Here is a 19,965-nt window from a genome sequence, read left to right on the forward strand (position 1 = left end):
GCAGGCACTATAGTTAAGTACTGGGATTATAGAGAACACAGGTATTAATAGTTCCTGACTTTTAAGTTGCTTAAGTGGTAGAGAGTACCATACAGGATGGGAAAGGGATTGGTATATTATGCAGGCAGTCAGGGATGGTCTCTGTACGTTGAACATTAAGCAGAAGCAGAGACATGAGTGAGATGATAATGGGGCCATGCTAATATTTGAAGGAAGAGCATTTTAAGCAAAATAATAAAAACATGCCAAGCCCTGAGACAGAGTTAAGGTTGACATGTTTAAAAAACAGTGTGGAAGCTAGTGTGGCTGGGATGGAGTGAGGGATCACAGGGGTGGAGGTGAGGAAGGTACATAAAGAAATCAATGATTTAAGAGTTCCAATGGCATCATAGCCATGGTAAGGACTTTTAATATATATTCTTTTTTTCCTTTCAATCAAGATGGGAATCCCTAGAAGGGTTTGAGCAGAAGAGCTACAAGCTTTAACTTAGAGCTTCTTGCAGCTGTGACAAACTCTCTGGAAGCAACGAAGGAAGCAGAGATACAGGGAAGCTATTGAAATAGTTCAGAAGAGGGATAATGGTGACTTGGACTAAAGGGGTACAAATGGAGATAGTAAGAAACGTTCAAATTTAGGAACTATTTCAGAAGTTGTGACAATAGAATTTGATAATGATTGGATTGAAAATGGTATGCGACCTAAAGAAAAGAGTGAAGGATTCCAAATTTGGGGCCTGAACAACTGGAATACTGGAGTTACCTTTTAAAGAAACTGGGAAGACTATCTGAGGAGCAAGACTGTCAGCGGATGCCCTGGGTCCAATCACTGTTTGTGTATTTATTGTATTAGAGGTTCACTAAGTTGGAGTAACAAAGGGCCCTCAAAATACAACGATTCACAAAAAAAAATGTGTTTATTTCCCTTTCATGTCATATCCTTGAGGTCAGTGGAGGATGCTGGTGGCAGCTATATTTCACGTGGCTATTCAGACTCCCAAGTTTCTTCCATCTTATTGGTTCAGAATCACCTAGGTGTGATCACTGCATAGAGAACTGAAGCTGGGCCATCACCAGGTGTTACTGGGCATTCACAAATCTGGGACAGGGAGGAGAGGAAGAACAGGGCACATAATACATGCAAAATAAATCTTTCCTGAATGAATAAATTGGATGAATGAACAAAACACAGTCTGATAAACATGTTTACGTAGGGGGACACGGAAAATGTCACAGAAACTTTAGGAAAGAATCCAGCCCAGTCGGGAGGTGTCACAGAAGGTTTCTTAGCAGAGTCAACTCCTACACTGACTCTGAAGAGCAGTAATATTTCAGTGTACATACTCCAGTCAGAGGAAAGCACAGAGTCAGAGACACAAGAAAGTATTTGAGGAAGCTGAGCCAGAGGCACACACTGGTGAGTGCAAGGAATTAAGCAGGTAGGTAGAAGAAGGTCCATGAGCAAAAGTCGCCCCAGGTGCCACACACAGGACTTGATGCTTGATGTACAGTATTTGACAAATGAGGCAATGATGACTAGAAAAGGTTAAAGAATTTCCCCAAGTTTACTAAGCTATTTAGATGGCAAAGTTATGATTCAAGTTCGTATCTACTAAGTTTCAAAACCCAGCTCTCTTCATTACACCGTAGAGTCAACTACCCAAAGGAGTTTGGATTTTTGCCATGAGGTGGCACTGGAAAACGTCAAACAAGGAGATGACATAGACATATTTGTCTTTGAGAAAGACCTTGCTCATGGTAGTGTAGAGAACATATGAAAGTGAAATAAGATCTAGAGACAAACAGATATAGAGGAAGGAATTGTTGGAAAATTTCAAAAAAAGTTATCATAGTCCTGAATCAAAACAGTAGCAGACAGGGACCCATGATAGCAATAAACCAACAGATGACGAGGATTTGCAGATCAACAGCTGTGGAGCCTGGAATCACTCTTGGGTTTCCAGTTTGAGCTAATGTTAGGGGAAAAGAGGTATCACCCACAAAGTAGGGAAACAGAGTAAGTAAAGTGCAGAAAGGATTACTTCAATATGACCAAATGGCTGCCTAAGGGATAGATCTGGATTCAACTCCCAGGAATTGCAGCTTTTAGTCAGTGGTCATTTCTCTCACTTGACAACTGACACCAAAGCTTACAACATAAAGCAAGAGAGACAGAAACCTAGTTCAGTAGTCTGGTTATTCCAAGAATAGTCTATGCTTTGTGAGAACAGGAAACAACATGTACTTTTGTATAAAATACTGAACTATAACTTGTATAAAGAACAAATACTAAAATTAATTTCTCATCACAATATAGTGACATATGTGTTCACAGTTGGAGTAAGCCTTTCATCTCTCAACATTACTTATCTCATAAAAGCCGCCTTGGGGAGAAGAAAGAACGTTGTCATACAATAAATGAAAGTAGCATCTTTTCTCAAGTCATTCCAAGAAAATGTTTAATAGCATGGTGGTGAGATATCAAGAACGAGCAAACGCACTAGCAAATGAAAAAGCTCTTTGCAAAATGCATCACAAGAGAAATATGCAGAGATTTCAAATATTTACTTAGCAATGAGTATTTTAAAAGAGAAAACCAATCAATAGCTGACAATTTAGGTTTACCTACACATTAAGAGTGTTCCACTGGACCACATGTAAAATAATAAATTCTCTTTTCAAATTTGAAAACATTTAAGGCATCAGATGGGTTGTTCTGAGCCTTTAGAATACAAAATGCTACATTTTCAAGGATGTTTTTAAGTGAGAAATAAGCACAAGGTAAAGAAATTTTCTCCTCCAAAATGCCGATTAAATTTAAAAATATTTGATTCTTTTATTCCTTTAGAATGATAATTAATGTCTAATTACAAAAAAGCAGTATCCTACTACACTAAATCAGGATAATCACTGGGAAACTCAAGTCAATTCTTAAATCTCAAACATTAGAAATAAGTGTGCAAACAGAACCTACAACATGCCTCAAGAATACCTTTCAAACTGTGAAATGGAATGCAATTAACAGAATAATAAGCTCTTCTATGGAATTTACTTGCCCATTGTTGATATGTATGGGCTATTTGCTCTAGATTTAAATGCCAGCCTTTACCGAAATATTTCTGCTTCTAATGTACCAAGACTTCATTTAAAAACATTTGTTTTCTAACATGTTACTATTTCTATGCTATTTGAAGGTTGGGGAGTTGATATCTGATATTCTGATGTGCTTAAACTAATCCTAGCTTGTTTTCTGAAACAAACATCCAATTTGTCATATTTGTATTTGAATCATATAGCTCAAGGGAGTGATTCTCAAACTTTTAGCCTCAAAACCTCTTTATGTTATGAAAAATTACTGAAAACCTCAAAAAGCTTTTGCTTATGTGGGCTACATTTACTACATTTATTCTATTAAAGCTTAAAACAGAATTTAAAAAAAATAACTATTCACTTGAAAGTAATAGCAGACTTATTACATTTTAAAATATTTTTTAATAAAATTAAATACATTTTAAAAACAAAAAATTCAGTAGGAACCACCCCAGTACTTTATACTTTTTGGAAATCTAATTGATGTCTGGCTCAATAGAAGGCAGCTACATTAACTGCTTCTGTATCAATCAGCTGCTATATCACTTTATTGGGCTTCCCAGGTGGTTCAGTGGTAAGGAATCCTCCCACCAATGCAGGAGACGTGAGTTCGATCCCTGGGATGGGAAGATACCCTGCAGAAGAAAATAGCAACCCACTCCAGTATTCTTGCTTGGGAAATTCCATGGACAGTGGAGCCTGACAGGCTATGGTCCCTGGAGTCACAAAAGCATTGGATACAACTCAGCAACTAAGCAACAATAAATATTACATATCATATGGCCTTTCGAAAATTCCACTGTACTCTCATGAGAGATTGAGACAGAGGGCAACAAATACCATGCTGGTATTATTATGAAAATAGTTTTTGAACTCAAGGAGCCCCTAAAAGGGTCCACAGACTTCACGTTGAGAATGCTGCATTAAGGATACTAGTTTACACAATGTAGGAAGAAAATTTCAGTTTTCTACAAGGAATTTTCATGAAGGATTTAAAAATATTTATGAATATCTATATAGAAGGAGAAGTGGATGAAAGAGAATGAGAAGGTTGGATGGCATCACCGACTCAATGGACATGAATTTGAGCAAGGGAGATGGTGAAGGACAGGGAAGCCTGGCGTGCTGCAGTCCATGGAGTCAAATAGAGTTGGACATGACTTAGTGACGAAACAAGAAAAATATCCATGATTTATCCATTTAATCTGCTACACATAAAACAACTATAGTTATAAGATAACTACTTTGATCAATCTTCTTCACTTGCCTGGTGTAGTTAGAATACTTCCACCTCTACAATCTGACCTCTTAACTGAGCTTTCAGACTTGTATCCACTGTCATCAACATGACATCTCCAGTGAGCTGTCTAATCGGCACTTTAACTTCACATTGTCTGAACAGCAATCTTAATTTACTTTCTTTTTTTTTTTTTTCCAGTGGGTTTTGTCATACATTGATATGAATCAGCCATGGATTTACATGTATTCCCAATCCCGATCCCCCCTCCCACCTCCCTCTCCACCTGATTCCTCTGGGTCTTCCCAGTGCACCAGGCCGGAGCACTTGTCTCGTGCATCCCACCTGGGCTGGTGATCTGTTTCACCATAGATAGTATACATGCTGTTCTTTTGAAATATCCCACCCTCACATTCTCCCACAAAGTTCAAAAGTCTGTTCTGTATTTCTGTGTCTCTTTTTCTGTTCTGCATATAGGGTTATCGTTATCACCTTTCTAAATTCCATATACATGTGTCAGTATGCTGTAATGTTCTTTATCTTTCTGGCTTACTTCACTCTGTATAAGGGGCTCCAGCTTCATCCATCTCATTAGGACTGGTTCAAATGAATTCTTTTTAATGGCTGAGTAATATTCCATGGTGTATTTGTACCACAGCTTCCTTATCCATTCATCTGCCGATGGGCATCTAGGTTGCTTCCATGTCCTGGCTATTATAAACAGTGCTGCGATGAACATTGGGGTGCACGTGTCTCTTTCAGATCTGGTTTCCTCAGTGTGTATGCCCAGAAGTGGGATTGCTGGGTCATATGGCAAAAATAAACTCAAAATGGATTAAAGATCTAAATGTAAGACCAGAAACTATAAAACTCCTAGAGGAGAACATAGGCAAAACACTCTCCGACATAAATCAAAGCAAGATCCTCTATGACCCACCTCCCAGAATATTGGAAATAAAAGCAAAACTAAACAAATGGGACCTAATGAAACTTAAAAGCTTTTGCACTACAAAGGAAACTATAAGTAAGGTGAAAAGACAGCCCTCAGATTGGGAGAAAATAATAGCAAATGAAGAAACAGACAAAGGATTAATCTCAAAAATATACAAGCAACTCCTGCAGCTCAATTCCAGAAAAATAAATGACCCAATCAAATAATGGGCCAAAGAACTAAACAGACATTTCTCCAAAGAAGACATACAGATGGCTAACAAACACATGAAAAGATGCTCAACATCACTCATTATTAGAGAAATGCAAATCAAAACCACAATGAGGTACCATTACACGCCAGTCAGGATGGCTGCTATCCAAAAGTCTACAAGCAATAAATGCTGGAGAGGGTGTGGAGAAAAGGGAACCCTCTTACACTGTTGGTGGGAATGCAAACTAGTACAGCCGCTATGGAAAACAGTGTGGAGATTCCTTAATTTACTTTCTTAAGCATAAATGCCTTTCACTTTTTGCCATCTCAGAAACTGGCACCACCATTCACCTATTTAAATAAAAAACCTACAAGTCATTCCCAATTTCTCTTTCTTTTACTCCCAATCACAACTAAGAGCTGCCAGAATATATCATATTGCCCCCATCTTCCATGCTGCCATCTTAGCCCAAGCCAAAATTCTATTTCACTTAGATTACTGCCATAGCCTCCCAAATGGTACCCCTGCTTCCTCCACAACTCTACAATGCATGTTTTCCAACCTTTGATTATTAGAGCAATTAATCCATTCTTCTACCTATAAAACATAAATGGAACCAGGTCCCATCTCAACCTAAACTCATCTACTGCTTTTCCAATCTCTTGATTTAGAAAAAAATTAATAAATTACTGGCTTGGCAAATATGTTGGCTTGGAGTTTTCCATTACACCATATAGAACAACCAAATGAACTTATTGGCCAACTCAATACTTATAGGCTACTACAAGTAGACTTGCCTCTGTCAACCTCTTCAACCTTAACTCATGCCATTGCTTTCTTTCTATCTCTTTAACATTCACCCAGCCTTTACTACTTGCCATTGTCCTCATCTGGAATTCTCTACCCACACTGTGTATCTGGTTCTTCCTTGTCACTCATCTTACTACTACTTGCCATTATCCTCATCTGGAATTCTCTGCCCACACTGTATATCTGGTTCGTCCTTGTCACTCAGGTCTCAACTCAAATGTTACCCTCTCAGCGAAGCCCTCCTTGACCTATCCAGTAATTGCCAGACCCATCTTCATGATTCCCTCCTACATCATTCTGTTGTATTGAAAGCATTCATAGCACTGGTCACTATTGGAATGTATGTACTTATCTCCATGCACGTTCTTTATGTTTTTCCCCTACTACCATCACCAGGATTGAAGCTCTAGAAGAGAAAGGCCCTTGGACAAACAAATGAATAATAGTCAAATAAATGAATTAGTGAATCATGGTAAAGAAACTATTGCAAAAAGAAGTTCATTGAGTACTTTCTTTGCTATTGAAAACTGTTGAGGGAAATACAAAGAATTTCATATATTCATGAACTACATTCAGTCAAATCTAAGCTCTGCTTTATCTATAACACTCTTTCTACTTTTGTAGAAACACACCATATGGAGGGAGACGAAAGGATGGTGGTTTAGCAATGCCTGCTTTGTATATATGTAACCTAATTCTGAACACAAAGAAAAATCTGCTGAAACATTTTTTCCTATTTCATATGTCTTTCACCTTTAGAAGTGATATACTATATAATAATTCAAATTCATATAATTAAATGAAATTTCACAACTTTCCACACAAGTCATCTTAATTTTAAGAGAGTGGCATGCACAGTGGTGCTCATAAACCTATCAACCAACTGTTTTTCCTTTGCAGACTAACTTTTAATTCACATGAGAGCCTTTACAATGATTAATTTTCTATTTTTCTTGTAAATTTGAAATTTAACCATTTATAGAAGCCTATTGTTACTGTTCAGTCGCTCAGTCATGTCCAACTCTTTGGAACCCCATGGACTGCAGTACGTCAGGCTTCCCTGTCCTTCACTATCTCCTGGACCTTGCTCAAACTCATGTCCATTGAGTCGGTGATGCCATCCAACCATCTCATCCTCTGTCGTCCCCTTCTCCTCCTGCCTTCAATCTTGCCCAGCATCAGGGTCTTTTCCAATGAGTCAGCTCTTTGCATATTCTACATATGATACTATCACCACCCCATCATCTCCTGGAAGATAATATGAACTCTGAGAATGGATAAGTTCATGTAAAATCATAACACATAAATGGACACAAATATGTTCATGTGTATATTTTCAACAGGATGAGTCAATACAAATCTTTGCACCGTAAATCTTCTAAAAACATCTTTAGTTTGAGGGCACGTACTATGCACACATGCACACAATTATTGAATAATCCACTGGAGAAAGCATAAATCTACATTAAGAATATGCTGAAGGTATTAAATATTCTAAACCATTATGAAATACAATATAATAACATAGGAATGTAAAATGATGATCTATAAACATGAACTATAAAATGTAACATTGATTATTTTCTTATAGTTATAAAAACATAAAAAAGAAATTAATGAGTGTGTGAATGGCTTTCAGTGAAAATTATTACAATACGCTATTAATTAAGCTCTGCTGGGAATAAATGCTCACTCCCTTCTTCTTCCAACAGGGAATAAATGATTTTTAAAGGAACATACCTAATATTTGAAGGAAACTTTAAATACTATTAATTCTGATTTAATGAGAAGTTTTGGTTTTCCTCTGAAAATATACCATTGTGTATTTGTGAAATAGAAAACTACCTTTCATAAAAGTTTCGCCACCCTTACAAGATGCTTTTTCTAATATGGCTTTGCTATTAATAAATTAGCAGAGTAACTTGCTTTGATATTGCAAAATGTACAAAATAACCTAACTCTTCTTGCTAAATAACATGAGACTGCAAAGAGTAAATAGAAAGTAAACAATGTTTGGGTTTAAAAGCATTTGCTCCCATATATATATATATTTTTTTTTTTTTAATGAAAATTAATTTACTTTTTTTTTCCATTTGTTTTTATTAGTTGGAGGCTAATTACTTTACAATATTGTAGTGGTTTTTGCCATACATTGACATGAATCAGCCATGGATTTACATGTGTTCTCCATCCCATCCCTCTGGGTCTTCCCAGTGCACCAGCCCCGAGCACTTGTCTCATGCATCCAACCTGGGCTGGTGATCTGTTTCACCCTTGATAGTATACTTGTTTCAACTGGTACAGAATCCACCTGCAATACAGGAGACCTGGGTTCAATCCCTGGGTTGGAAAGACCCCTGGAGAAGGCAAAGGCTACCCAGTCCAGTATTCTAGCCTGGAGAATTCCAATAGCTCATGGATTCACAAAGAGTTGGACATGACTGAGTGACTTTTACTTTCATATTCTTATGAAGAACTCTAAGAGTTCTGTGATACAAAGACAGCTACTTATTCTGGTAAAGTTTGACAAGTTAGACAAAAAAAAAGTACCAAATAAATCATTAATGTAAATACACTCAATAACAAGTCTTTGATATTTTAATATGCATGAAATGTGGATTCTAAGGTATTGATTTTAATACTATTTAAGTCCTTTAGCATAATTCTAAAACTGGGTACTATTGCAGGAACTTTGGTACAAAAATATTTTCATCAGAATGGAGTTTATGGAAGGGCCTTAATATAAAATATAAAGATAAGACTTGTCTTCATATAAATATTAAGATCAGACTGCAATCTTCCAAAGGTACAGTAATTATATTCAGATAACATATGTGCAATTACAGGCTATGTTCCTTAGATGTGGAGTCATAGGAGAATTTCAACAAGGGTTTCAGAGATCCATTCGGATCCTCCCTAGAGTGGCGTGCGTGTTGCTGTGGTAGTTCTGGGAAGTAGCACCCTTCTTCCCTGCCCTGAGACTGTGCCAAAACGATTACTAACCATTCAAGGATTTTTCATTAGAGAGATGGATATTAAAAGCATTAGTCTATCCAGCCTCCCACAAAAATCATTGGAAATCTTGTTAAAGTCTCTGAAAAAATACATCTATGTGTTCTTAAAACGAACCCTCAACAATTTTAGAATCCTGTTTAGTGTTCAGCATGCAAACTACTCAATAGTCTCATGAAAGGATGACTGAAGCAAATTTCAGCTCATTAGTAAGAGAGCAACATGTTCTTACACTATTGTCAAGAAGGACTAATCCACATTTTCTTTTCGTTTTTTCAGCAAAGTTATTTTTGGTTTTAGTTTTCATCAAAAATATATTTTTAAACTTTCAAATTTGCCATTCTCTAAAAACTGAAGAATGAGATATTGATATTTTAGCAAAATGAGTCCCCATAGAAATAAATCCCATAACCATTAAGAACAAACACATATGTTTGTGTTTAGTTGTTCAGTTGTGCCCAAATCTTTGCAACCCCATGGACTGTAGCCCACCAGGCTCCTCTGTCCATGGGCATCCTGCATGCAAGAATATTGGAGTGGGTTGCCACGCCCTCTTCCAGGGGATCTTCCCAACAAAGGGATAGAACCCAGGTCTTTCGCATTACAGGTGAATTCTTTACCACCTGAGCCAACAGGGAGAAAAAAGATAGTTGTACCTTTTTAACACAATCCATGATCTACTTTGCCAATTTTAGATTACTTTTTTGAAAACAGCTGATACTTTTCTTAACTCTCGTCTCAAAAAAATAAGCATAGCAAGTTTTAATTATTTTGGCTTTCAAGAGTCTTCAAAAGTAAAAGCCAGATGCCTCACCTTTTTTTCCCACCATTAATAATTTAGAAAGAAAATGGAGAACTATATACTGTTATAACCACAACATGGTAAGACTTACCCTATAAAATCAAACAAGGACATAAGTAGCCAAATCAGTATTAAGAACAATATCTTTCAAAATATGTCATTTTATGATAACAATGTTCTTGATTAGGCATCTCAGATTTTTCTTGAATTTTATTAAAAAAATTTTACTACTTCATAATGGTACATATACATATGTCCTTATACATTTTAGTCAAAAAAAAAGAGAGAGTATTAATCATCAAATCATGGCATCCAGTCCCATCACTTTGTGGCAAGTAGGTGGGGAAACAATGGAAACAGTGACAGACTTTATTTTCTTGGGCTCCAAAATCACTGCAGATGGTGACTGCAGCCATGAAATTAAAAGACCCTTGTTCTTTGGAAGAAAAGCTATGGCAAACCTAGACAGCATATTAAAAAGCAGAGACAGTATTTTGTCAACAAAGGTCCATCTAGTCAAGGCTATGGTTTTTCCAGTAGTCATGTATAGATATGAGAGTTGGACCATACAGAAAGCTGAGTGCCAAAGAATTGATGCTTTTGAACTGTGGTGTTGGAGAAGACTCTTGAGAGTCCCTTGGACTGCAAGGAGATCCAACCAGTCCATCCTAAAGGAGATCAGTCCTGGGTGTTCATTGGAAGGACTGATGCTGAAACTGAAACTCCAATACTTTGGCCACCTCACGCGAAGAGTTGACTCCCTGGAAAAGACCCTGATGCTGGGAGGGATTGAAGGCAGGAGGAGAAGGGGATGACAGAGGATGGCATCACCAACGCAATGGACATGAGTCTGAGCAAGTCCAGGAGTTGGTGATCGACAGAGAAGCCTGGCACGCTGCAGTCCATGAGGTCTCAAAGAGCTGGACATGACTGAGTGACTAAACTGAACCCCATTCATCATATCTGTCACTAAATGGCTTCTGATTATTTCCAGATATAGAATATACACTCACAGGAAAATTGTTGTCATCAAGCATATTCAAAACCATATTCACTGTCCCCTGAGCACAATTTATAAATTGTTTAAATATGGTGGGGAAAAAAAAAACAAACAGAGGCAAAAATGAACTGCCTTTCCAGCTTCCTGCTTTGAAAGAGACAACTCTTCTTTATATTATAAATGTGGATCTACTACTTCAGAGATAATATCTCACATCCCTAACCTATACACACACCTTCAGGGATATACACATACTCACACATTCATAGGCATGAGAAACCCTGCCTTCCAGTATTCTTATAAAGTTACAAAAAGCACAAGCCAAGAAGTAGACTGACATATTTGACTACATTAAAATAGCTTTTTTTCACCAGAAGATATCACAAAGTGAAAATACATGCTACAGATGAGAGAAAATATTTATAATGCATGCAATTGACAAAGATTAAACTCCAAAATACGTAAAGTCAACCAACCAACAGAAAAATGGACAGAACACTACAACAGACTTCATAGAACACAACAGCTTATAAACATATGAAGATGCTCAGCTTCATAAATAATCAGGATCAAAGTAACTGGAAACAACCCAAATATAATCAATAGCAGAAAGGATAAAGAAATTGGGTAATAAAATAGAAGACACTACTGGAAGAAAAATGAAGTAGCATAAGAATACTTTCAGTATTACCTGATGTATATGATACAAGATATAAAAACACCCCCAAAGAAAGCATGCATATTGCATATAAGGGTGAGTTTCTAAGAAGCAAATTTGGAGGTTGGGTTCTCATAAGGTAACTTGTAAAATATTTGTTCAGAAAACCACAGACTCAGAAGCTTGGAGTTTAGGGAAAAGATTGGAGATGTGTTCAATTCAGCCACAGGGAATTCCTCTTCTACCCACACTAAATTTCTCCAAGCAGATGTCTTATAATCACTGCTAGAAAGCCTCCTGAGATGGTGTTCTTGCCATAACATCAGACTGCTTTATTCATTTCTGGAACATATTACTTAGCAGAATATTGACTCTCAAGAAGACCCAGTGTAGACTTCCCTATAACTTGCATTTTCTCACGTCATCTAAACTCATGAAGACCAGTTCCCTTTTCACGCGACAGTGTTTTCAGCTTTTAAAGACAGTTATCATTTCCTCCTAAACCGTCCATCCATACAAGACATGTCACTCGCTAAAAATAAATGTCATGCTTCCTGAACTCACTCAAGTGTATTAAAGTCTTTTTGGAAGCTTGGCACCCCAAAATAAACATGATACCCTGTGGGACATCTAACTATATCAGATCCCTATTTTTGCCACTAACTCCATAACTGAAATATGTTTCAATATTCACACTTAAAAATCTCAAATCCTCTTTGCTTATAACATTTTTCTAAATATATTTTGTTTTCTTTTGTTTTTATTTAAGTAGTTGTTAAGAAACAATTATACAGAGTGAGGTAAGCCAGAAAGATAAAGAACATTACAGCATACTAACACATATATATGGAATTTAGAAAGATGGTAACGATAACCCTATATGCAAAACAGAAAAAGAGACACAGAAGTACAGAACAGACTTTTGAACTCTGTGGGAGAAGGTGAGGGTGGGATGTTTCGAAAGAACAGCATGTATATTATCTATGGTGAAATAGATCACCAGTCCAGGTGGGATGCATGAGACAAGTGCTCGGGCCTGGTGCACTGGGAAGACCCAGAGGAATTGGGTGGAGAGGGAGGTGGGAGGGGGGAACGGGATGGGGAATACGTGTAAATCCATGGCTGATTCATATCAATGTATGACAAAACTCACTGAAATGTTGTGAAGTAATTAGCCTCCAACTAATAAAAAAAAAAAATTCAACTGAGTAAATTTTAAATATCTTATTGGTTTTAATTAACAATTCATGAATTGGACAGTATTCAATTAAGCAGCTAAGAAAGGAACTTCAAGGAGCTGTACAAAATAAAAGATTTTTATAGGCATAAAGGAGGAGGAACAAGGAAGTTACATTAGAGGAAAAAAGGTAGACTGGTTATGGCAAAGTTGTTTTCCTTTTAGGGATAGCAGGATCCTACCTGATAGATGACCTAACTGGTGCTAATTAGGTGACACCTGATTGTCTGGTTTAAGATTCCGTTTCTAGGAGAGTCAAAACTATAACAGAGTCTCAATTTAGTGACATGGGACTCTGCATAAGTGGCTGAATCTGGGGTCTGTTGTCTTGTTTTTTAGCATAGTACATAAGCTTCTTCTTTAGCATTAACATGATAAGCTTGATCTAGTAAAGGGACTGCAAAAATAACTTTAAATGCTTTGATATTTTAACTATTCTAAAGATAGCTTTCAGATGAACATGAACCACTCATAAGGCCAAAAGGCACCACCTGACTTCGGAGAATAAAATGGCCTGTTTCTCGTGTTAAATTTGCTGAGCTAATTCATATGAAAATACATTCAATTCCCTCATACTCTTGGATAGTGTTTTGAATACCAGCTGACACGGTGAGGCTCTTCACTAATGTTCAGTTTTATATAAAAATCCCTCTTTGAATGTCAGTTTTCATATGTTATTTAATTATAAAAACAGTAAAAATATTTCAGGGGGAAAAGTAAGGGAGCAGGAGAGAACTTGCAGTATGAAGTTGAGTAAGTTTACTGTTGATAGTGAGTGGCTGGCATGATCCATCGGAGAAGGCAATGACGACCCACTCCAGTACTCTTGCCTGGAAAATCCCATGGACGGAGGAGCCTGGTAGGCTGCAGTCCTTGGGGTTGCTAAGAGTTGGACACGACTAAGCAACTTCACTTTCACTTTTCACTTTCATCATTGGAGAAGGAAATGGCAACCCACTCCAGTGTTCCTGCCTGGAGAATCCCAGGGACGGAGGAGCCTGGTGGGCTGCCGTCTATGGGGTCGCACAGAGTTGGACACGACTGAAGCGACTTAGCAGCAGCAGCAGCAGCATGATCCATATTCACACTGAAGAACAAATAGTGTTGGACTTCAGCTTAACAGGCAGACTTGGTATCAACCAACTCACTGCAAAGCGAAGCAGAAGACCAGCCTTCAGAAGACAAAGGGAAATCTCAGAGCAATTAGCAACAGAATCTAGAGATTGAACGTGACTGCAGCCACAAAATTAAAAGATGCTTCCTCCTTGGAAGAAAAACTATGTCAAACCTAGACAGTGTATTAAAAAGCAGAGACATCACTCTGTCAACAAAGGTCTATATAGTCAAAGCTGTGGTTTTTCCAGTAGTCAAGTATGTATGTGAGAGCTGGACCAGGAAGAAAGTTGAGTGCCAAAGAATTGGTGTTTTTGAACTGTGGTGTTGGAGAAGACTCTTGAGAGTCCCTTAGACAGTAAAAAGATCAAACCAGTCAATCCTAAAGGAAATCAACCCTGAATATTTATTGGAAGGACTGGTGCTGAAGTTGAAGCTCCAATACTTTGGCTGCCTGATGTGAAGAGAGGACTCATTGGAAAAGACCCTGATGCTGGTAAAGACTGACAGCAAGAGGAGAAGGGGGTGACAGAGGATGAGATGGTTAGATGGCATCACTGACTCAATGGACATGAATTTGAGCAAACTCAGGGAGATAATGAAGGACAGGGAAGCCCGGAGTGCTGCAGTTCATGGGGTTGCAAAGAGTCAGACACAACTTACAGACCGAACAACGACAATCACAGATCACTTAGCATCAGTGTAAAAAGTCCTACTAAAAATTACCTGCATGATGAGTTGAAAAAATTGCTGCTTCTTTTTTTTTTTTTTACTTACTAGATTACCAGTTTATTATAAAAGAGTATAACTTAGGAACAGCCAGATGAAAGAAATGCATAGGGTATGAGGAAAGGGCATGGAGATTCCATCCATGCTCTCTCTGAGAGCACCCAGACCCAGAACCTTCAAACCCTGTCTTTTTGAATTGTTTCATTTTTTGTTTGTTTCTTTTTGACCATGCCACACAGCTTGAAGCATCTTCATGTCAGACTCTTAATTGCTGCTTCTTAAAAAAAAAATTTTTTTTAACCTGTGAGAGAAGCAAAATCAACACTACTGATGGTAGACAGAAAAAAGAAAAAGAGAGAGAGAGCCTTGAGAGTATCAATACATGTCAGACTCTAGTCTTAAACAATAAAAGCTCAGAGGTGGACCAAGATTAAGCTAAATCATAGCCATGATTGTAAAAAGAAAGAAGGAACTAATAAGAGAAGAGGGATCGGGGCAATGCCATATATAAGCACTTGATAAAAGCTGTTATCATTAACAAGCACTCTGCAAAATAAAAATTAAAACAGCTTGATGGTTTCGCTTAAAAGTTTAACTTAAAATAGCCAACAAAGAACACTAAACAGATACTTGCCATTTTTAGAAGATAACATGTAATCTATGCACTTCCACAGTGAAGATCACAGAAAATCTGTAAAAGCAATATGTCTAAGCACATTACTTCAATGGATATAAACTACACATTTTTCAATACAAAAATATTAAATCAGATTCCCAAAGAGGGTGTTTGATTTACATTACCAATTCTCAATCGCTAAATCAGAATTTCTTTTGGATGACCGTAGTTGAAGTTTTGGATTTCCTGGGTGGCACACCCACCTGCCATTATAGAAGACATAAGGTTCAGTCCCTGGGTCAGGAACAACCCCTGGAGAAGGAAATGGCAACCTACTTGAGTATTCTTTCCTGGGAGTATCCCAGGGACAGAGGAGCCTGGTGGGCTACAGTCCTTGGAGTTGCAAAGAGTCAGACAACTGAAGTGACTTAGCAAAGATGAAGTTTACCTTCATGGAAAAAAAAGAGGGCAAGAGTATAAAGATATTAACAAATATTACTTCATAATTAAGACCAAAACCTATTGGTTTAAGAAAATAAGCTGTATTCAATTATTTTGTAAGTCATTTATATATTTGAAATTTGATTAAAACATAGATCAAGCCTTAGCAATTTGACCCACTGCTACCTTAAGTAACTCATACTAAAATAATTCTAATCAAAACTTGAAATTAAAACTTCCACTAGCAAGTAACTATAAATATCTGAAAGTTATACAACTCATTTAGCTTGAAAATACATGATATATTTACACTACTTCCAGATGATTTTTTCCCTGTCATCCTAATTAGTTAAGTCTTAACATATGACTATTCTGTTAAAATGATGAGAAAATTTGGCATTTAGGTATGCAATAATATTTGGGACACTGCCCAGGCTAAAACAAAAATCACTGAAAGCATATGTTAAACAAGCATTTTATGAAGAAAACTTCATTTAACTGAAAAGAGGCAGGAATAATTGGAATGGTTTTCCATGTAAACTCCCTGGGTGTTTTTCTGAATGTTTTGATAATAAGCAAGTTTGTGAAAGATCCTCTATTCTCTTCATCCATTGTTGCTATGGTATATTCTTTATAAATATTAATAATGTTCACAAATGAAAAAGAATCCATCTATATCAAGAAGAGTGCCATCTAAATTTTGAGAACATTAAATGTGTTTGATAAAAAACTAATTAAGCAATGAAACATTTCCTCAATTAAAGCTTATAAAAATTTAAATGACAAGATTTTTTTACTTTATATTATTTTCACATGAGAATATTGGCATAAAATCAAGCCAAAATTACATGGAATTGATTAGAATTACAACTTGGGGACAGATTTCACATCAGGTTATAAGAACACAGTCATTTAGTGAATTTAACTGAAAGCAACCAACACCATCATTGCAAAATCTGTGACTTTGACTACTGATACACTATTTAGAACCCTGTTTTTAAAAACATAATTGAGATGACTTGCTATTTAGTCAGTCTAGCAGCAAAAAGAAGATAAACAAAATATATTAAAATTAGCTTGATGAAATGTGGAAAAATTAGTGTATTTACATTTACCTAGGGAAGTCTGCTATGGATATTTCTTCTTTGTTATAAACATGTTTTTATTTACGTTTGTATGTTTGAGGTAGTGCACTTGTGCATAAAATTCTTGTTGCCCTTCCTCACAGATCCCATTATCATGTAACATAAGATGTATTGACTTTATTTCATAGTATTTAAGTTTTCTTAAAGTTGTATCTTGATGTGAAGAACTGACTCATTGGAAAAGACCCTGATGCTGAGAAAGATTGAAGGCAGGAGGAGAAGGGGACGACAGAAGATAAGACGGTTAGATGACATTACTGACTTTGACTGACATGGACATGACTTTGAGCAAGCTCCGGGAGCTGGTGATAGACAAGAAAGCCTGGCATGATGCAGTCCATGGGGTTGCAAAAAGTTGGACATGACTGAGCAACTGAACTGAATGTTGCATCAAAATATTTGAGATATGGGGTATTGAGGAGAGGAGAAATGACCACCACCCAAGGACTTCGCATCCTTTTCTGGGAAAATGACTTGTTTGTTTTCTTTACACACAAGATTATTTTATCATGTTAGGCAGAAGTATGACCTTATTATTGTCTTTACTTGGATATTTTGGTATAGTTTATGGAGATATGTACGGGTGCCACGTTGACAAGGAATGGACCTGTGATGGTTAATTTTATAGGTCAACTTGAAAGCCCATGATATCCATATATTTGGTCAAATATTACACCAGACATTTCTATGAAGGTATTTCTTTGCTGGAATTAACATTTAAATTAGTAGTCTTTGAATTAAAGCAGACTACCTTCTTAAAGTTGATAAGACTTCATCCAATCAGTTGAAGTTTCATCAGGAAAAAAAATTGATCTACCTGGAGGAAGGGTGACTTCTGCCAGCAAGCAGATGGCTTTCCAGTCTCCACAATCATGGAATTCCTTAAAATAAACCTCTCTCTCAGTACCCAGATATACACACACATATATCCCATTGGCTCTTTTTCTCTGGAGAACCATCACCAATACAGAGTCCCATAATTAAAAGCTTGAGCTCTGAATCCAGATTACTTGAGTTCACTCCTAACTATACTATAAACCAGGTGGGCCTCAGTCTTCACATTTATAAAAGGGGATAATAAATACTAGCCCTTACCTCACAGGATCACTTTGAGAATTAAATAAATTTTATACACAGAAAGTGTTTAGAAAAAGCATGCTCTATAAGTTGGGCAATGAGTTCTAAAAACTGACAAATATTAAGTACAATTTTCAAGCTCCTTCTAATATAGCTAGTAAAGTTGAATTTAGTCTTAGAAAACAGAAATGGCATGAATTAAACAAATTTTTTGAAAAAAATGTGTAAGGAAAACTGACATGAACATATAGGTTTTCAAACTACTCATTTCTAGAATGGAATTCAATCAGTTCAGTTCAGTCGCTCAGTCGCTGTCCGACTCTTTGTGACCCCATGGGCTGCAGCATGCCAGGCTTCCCTATCCATCACCAACTCCCTAAGCCTACTCAAACTCAGGTCCATCACGTCACTGATGCCATCCAACCACCTCATCCTCTGTCATCCCCTTCTCCTCCCACTTGCAATCTTTCCCAGCATCAGGGTCTTTTCCAATGAGTCAGTTCTTTGCATCAGCTGACCGAAGTATTGGAGTTTCTGCTTCACTATCAGTCCTTCCAATGAATATTCAGAACTGATTTCCTTTAGGATTTACTAGGTCGATCTCCTTGCAGTCCAAGGGACTCTCAAGAGTCTTCTCCAACACCACAGTTCAAAAGCATCAATTCTTCAGCACTCAGCTTTCTTTATAGTCCAACTCTCACATCCATACATGACTACTGGAAAAATCATAGCTTTGACTAGGTGGTCGGTCCTTTGTTGGAATACCAATGATGAGCATTTAAAATGACTGAAGTAAAGTACACTCTGCTTTATACAATATCTGTGTTCTTTAAAATGTGCCTGGCCAATAAAATACACAAATAATCAAATAATATGAAACTGTTGATATAATATCATCTCAGAAAGGCTTTAAACTTGGTTTCTAAATGTTAATAGTTCTTAACATTGGCCTCGATATTTATAGTCTCCACTTGGCCTCTATATATTTCTTCCACTTTTCTAATTGCTCCTGCTCACTACCCACATGTACCCTTTCCCTATAATTTCACCTCCTTTCCCTGCAATTGTCTGCCAAGTACATATTGTTTGTGTTTTTGTTTACCGTAGCTTGTTTTTGTCAGAGGAAAGCCTAACCGAACATTTACACCCTTTTGGTGTGGGGAGAAACTTTGTAACATTGACACAAAGCTGAAAATTATAAAGAAAATAGTGATAGAAATTAATAAATATCAAATGCCTGATTTCAGTATGTCAAGAAAGAATCACAAAGAAAAATTAAAAGGTGAATGACGAATGTAGAAAAAACATTTTTTACATACTCTCAAGTATTTAATAGAAATAATATTGATCGTTATTCTATAATGCTTTACACTTTACATTATACATCCACACAGCTTACTCATATTAACTTCATAACCATCCTGCAAAGAAGGTAGAAAGCAAGATTTCTCAGCACAGGCACTAAGGACAGGGAATGCTTGGTTGTGGGCCACTCACTGCCCTGTTGATTAGCACCCCTGTCTTTACCTACTAGACACCAGGAGCCTCCTTCATGCCCACCCTTACCCAGCCTGTGACAACCACATATCTCTGACCATCACCAAATGTTCCTGGGGTCAGAATCATCACCAGTGGAGAATCACTGCTAGAAAGAAAGAGTATCTCCTTTTTCATAAGCTGGGTGAAACAGAGAAGTTAATCGACTTGCCCAAATACACCTCTCCTCTGAATGACCTGTAAAACTGACAGTTATAGGACACCAGCATGAATGCTTTGGGTAAAACACTAACTGCCACCAAATAAATCAATTGTGATTTTTCTAAGCCAACTGTCTTCTACTATAGACATCTTTGACC

General features: G+C 37.1%; 1 protein-coding gene across 2 annotated transcripts in view; it reads right to left on the bottom strand.

Moving 5' to 3' along the window:
- The window catches only part of PRKG1 (protein kinase cGMP-dependent 1), a 1,349,869-nt gene that overhangs the window by 1,155,507 nt on the left and 174,397 nt on the right, over positions 1 to 19,965 (bottom strand). The window lies entirely within an intron of this gene.

This window comes from Dama dama, chromosome 15 (genome assembly GCF_033118175.1).
Source record: "Dama dama isolate Ldn47 chromosome 15, ASM3311817v1, whole genome shotgun sequence".
NCBI lineage: Eukaryota > Metazoa > Chordata > Mammalia > Artiodactyla > Cervidae > Dama > Dama dama.